Source organism: Sardina pilchardus, chromosome 7 (assembly GCF_963854185.1).
Source record: "Sardina pilchardus chromosome 7, fSarPil1.1, whole genome shotgun sequence".
Classification (NCBI taxonomy): domain Eukaryota; kingdom Metazoa; phylum Chordata; class Actinopteri; order Clupeiformes; family Clupeidae; genus Sardina; species Sardina pilchardus.
Genome location: NC_085000.1, coordinates 15,866,032 through 15,870,227, shown reverse-complemented (window position 1 = coordinate 15,870,227; position 4,196 = coordinate 15,866,032).

The following is a 4,196-nucleotide window of genomic DNA, read 5'->3' as shown; positions in this document are numbered from 1 at the left end:
TGGATTTGCCAGACCAACAGAGAAGAGAGAGAGAGACAGTTGCGCATCAGTCTTCTGTTCTCCCTCTTTCATCTCTCCTTCATTCACTCCATTCTTTCCTTTCATTTCTCATTCCATTCTTTTTTCTTTTAAATCATATTGAAAAGTCCCCTGAGTTACAGATGTCGGTTTTTACTCTTTCATGTTATTTCTCTCTTTTCATTTTCTTTTCATTCTTTCAATCAGTCTCTCTACCTCCCTCCTTCTCTCATCATCTGCTTCAGCTTCACTCCTTCTTTCACACCTCTTGAATTCCTGTCTTTTTTCCGGCTCCAGTATCCACTCCCCCCTGCCTTTTGATCCTAATTGGACTGTCCTTTTTTTTCTTCCTCTTCCAGCCGTTAGCTCTTTTCTTTTCTCTCTCTCTCTCTCTCTCTCTCTCTCTCTCTCTCCACATACCCACCTGTCTCTGTGCGTCTGTGAGCTGGGGAGTGTGACGCCTGACGCTGAGCACAAACAACAGCGGCGCCTTGGTCGCGCATATGCTCCATGGGGTGGGTGTGTGTGTGTGTGTGTGTGTGTATGTGTGTGTGTGGGGTCAAACGCCCACGACAGCTGGGCCAACATGTACCCCTCCTCAACTCCCCTCAAACTCATGCACAAACACACACACACACACTATGACCACACACACATACATAACCACACACACACACACACACGCACACACACGCACACACACCCAGGGGACCCCCAAGCCTTGCAGTCTGCCAGTCGTGCCCTGCTGCCTAGTTCTCCTGCCAGGCCTCCTCAGACTGCTCTGGGGCACAGAGAGGCTGACGAGCCCTGACACTGGCCACCGTATCTGACTCCAGAGGTCTCCGTGCACCCTGTACTTGAGTGACAGGTGAGTGATGGCTCCCACTCCCCCGAGAGTCAGACAGGCCATTCGACTACTCCTGGTTTAGGCCTCGGGTAACCGTCCTGTTAATTAAGAATCCACCCGAGTCTGTTTCTGTACTGTTGCGTCGTGTGTGCGGGACAAGAGTGAAGTGACTCTGCATTTGAGTGACACTTCTTTGTGTGAGTGTCAGCCATATCAACATTCATGTGATTCAGGCCTCTGAACAGCACCGTGCGTGTGCAACACAAAAGACGGAAGGCATGTTGTCACACGGCCCTCAAGTGAACGCTGTGGAAAAGGCACTTCAACCCACTGAGAATTAATATACTGCGGAGGGCCAGTCTGCCATTCATATGCTAAGCCACAGAAAAAGCCAGAAAAAGCCTGTAGGGAAAAGCTCTTTTCAGGGATGTGGCTTGCCATATGCACGGACGCCATGGATCTGATGCCAGAAAAGTTAAATCAGTCAGATTGGATGTAGTCTTATAGAAATGTCTGAGGAAGCGCCTGGTTGAAGATACAAAAGCATAATCACGCACACACATAAAAATTGGTCGGATGCGAGACAAAAAAAATGTAGCTAAAAAGCAATGTAAACATCCGCACACTGATACGCTCCCAAAGTATATATTCTTTATTATAAGTGACGTTTCGGGCTTAGCAGCCCTTCCTCAGACTTTTTCAGTGAAAGGAATGAGAAAGGAAGGGCTTGCTTTTTGAGGAAAAAAGCCCATGAAACATTGCGTGCTGGGCAGTAAAACATCAAATGTGTTTGGGAGCAATATCTGGTGTGCGCACTCTATTGCTTTTTTATTGACTTTTTCATCTGTCTAACACCTAGAGCTTACCAGTGTAGGGCGTGCGTGCCCTTTTGTTGATGGAACCGTGAGGATATTCTTTATTCTGCCTGCGGTGTGTACTCTGGAGCCCCATGTTTCCCCAACAGAGCCATACAAACACAGAGAAAATAAGTCCTGTGTGGAAGCTCTTCAGTATCTGAGGAGGAGGAGGAGGAGAAGGAGGAGGAGGAGGAGGGGAAAAGATGGAGGAGGAAGAGATGAAGGATCGGGAGTCCTGGTGAAAAATAGGACACGATAATTAGAGACATGGGACGGGAGTCTGGGAAGAGAGCAGGTTTACCTGCCTGGGATCTGTGAAGCAGCACCGGGACAACTGCGTCAGAAGTGGCTGGGAGTGGATGTGTCACCGGCGCCTTGGAGCAGATGTGTTCCTCACGATGCAGGACTGCAGAGGGAGCATCCCTATGTTCCCCTCACACAGCAGCCCACACACCACCTCACACACACCACCTCACCTCACACACCACGTCACACACCACATCACACACCATCTCACACACCACCTCACCTCACACACCACCTCACACACCACATCACACACCATCTCACACACCACCTCACCTCACACACCATCTCACACACACCAGCTCACAGGGCAGTGGGAGTCTGGAGGCAAACACTGAGTCAGTGTTAATGAATGAGGACATCTTTCCCTTCTGCTTTCCCTACTTCATCACAACAGGAAGCAGCACACACTACAGTATGTTATACTGTTAAGAGTTAGAGAAACACCCAACACATCTGTGTGTATAGGAGTGTGTGTTTATATACTCACTCAACACTGCAGACACACACACACCTGGCAGGCATGGATGAATACATGCCACTCAAAACATTCTAGCCCCCCCTCCGCCCCCGTCCCCCATAGCTCTCCTCTCCTCTGTCTCTCGCCCTCTACAGCACGGAGGAAGCGAGCGAGGCCTCCTCCAAAAGCTGTCCTGGTGATTAATGATCACAGCCTAGTTGCTCATGCACAAGCCAGCACTTTGCCAAAGAGCGGGAGGCTGCAGAGAGGATATGGAAAACATATAAACACAAACAGAAACACACTGGGGCACACACACATACACACACACACACACACACACACACACACACACACACACACACACACACACACACACACACACATATATACAGACAGACAGGCACAAACAGGCTGCAGGCTGTTGCTGGACAGCCCTCCCCCACCTCCACACCCCTTGCCACCAAAACAAGCAGCACGGCATGAATTATTCAATCAGAGGTAACCCAAAGAGCAGCAGATGGCTCGTGTGCATGTGTGTGTGTGTGTGAGAGAGAGAGTGTGTTACTGTGTATGTATGTGCTCAGATTCATCATTGGAGACACCCACCCCAGAAATGTGATGGGTTAATAACCAGAGAGGAAGGGGGCCCACACTGTAATGAACTGATTCTCTCTGGTCCACCCACAGGGCCAGCCAATGAAGCACATGGTCACTGTGCATGATGCAATATTGTCTTGATTCTGCTGCCCCCTTGTGGTCTGTCTTTGTCCAAAATGACAAGACACCGCTGTTGTGTAGGTTCATTGCTGCATCATGGATATAAATGATAAAACCATATGTTAGCATAAAATAGATGGTGTAACATACATAACTATCAACAGTATGTTGCAACTGTAATATTATATATCCTGCAAATTCCAAGTCGAAGACCTTGTGTTCCCCTGTATTTGGTGAATTATCCACGGTTGGTAGGCTACTGGCTTCCTTTGAAAATGGTTTGATGTGGGCGTCTCATCGGTCCCTGACATAAATGGGGTGCTGTGTGCTGTGGGGTGCTGTGTTAATGGGGCCTTGGGGTGGACTCAACTCACCAGTTTCACGTACTCGGGTCCAGTAAAGGCTACAGGTCGGATTGTTCAAGGCCAGCAATTAGAGAACTCACAACATCTCATTAGCCACCATCCCAGTGACCGACCGTCCACCAGCCAGCCAGCACAACTAATTGTCCTCACAATGGCCACCCAGTAGGCTACACTTGTTTGGGCATTCCTACTTCAAACTGAGAGGAGAAATAATGGAGGAGACAGAGAGGGGGGAAAAAAAGAGGTGGAGAAAAAGAGATAAAAGAGAAGAGGCAGGAAGAGTGGAGTGGAAGCTGTTGTCTGCAGGTTGGCCCCTCTTGTTAATTTAGGTGGATGGGGAGAGAAGGGCAATTCGGCCAAGCAGAGGCTAATGAGTGCCCATCTTCCCCGCGCCGATTCCCCCGGCACAGCACAAAATAACGCACATTTAGCAACACTACTGGGCATAACCCAACTAGGTTGCACAGGACAATAGGAACGACTGTGTCCAAGCCAAATATCTCAACTGGAACAATAACAGGAAGACGGTCAAGATTCAGGAGAATTCCGGAACACCTTCACACACAAGACAAGAGCAAACACTGAGGCGGAATTCCTTTCAGTTGTTTTGTTTTATTCCTTCA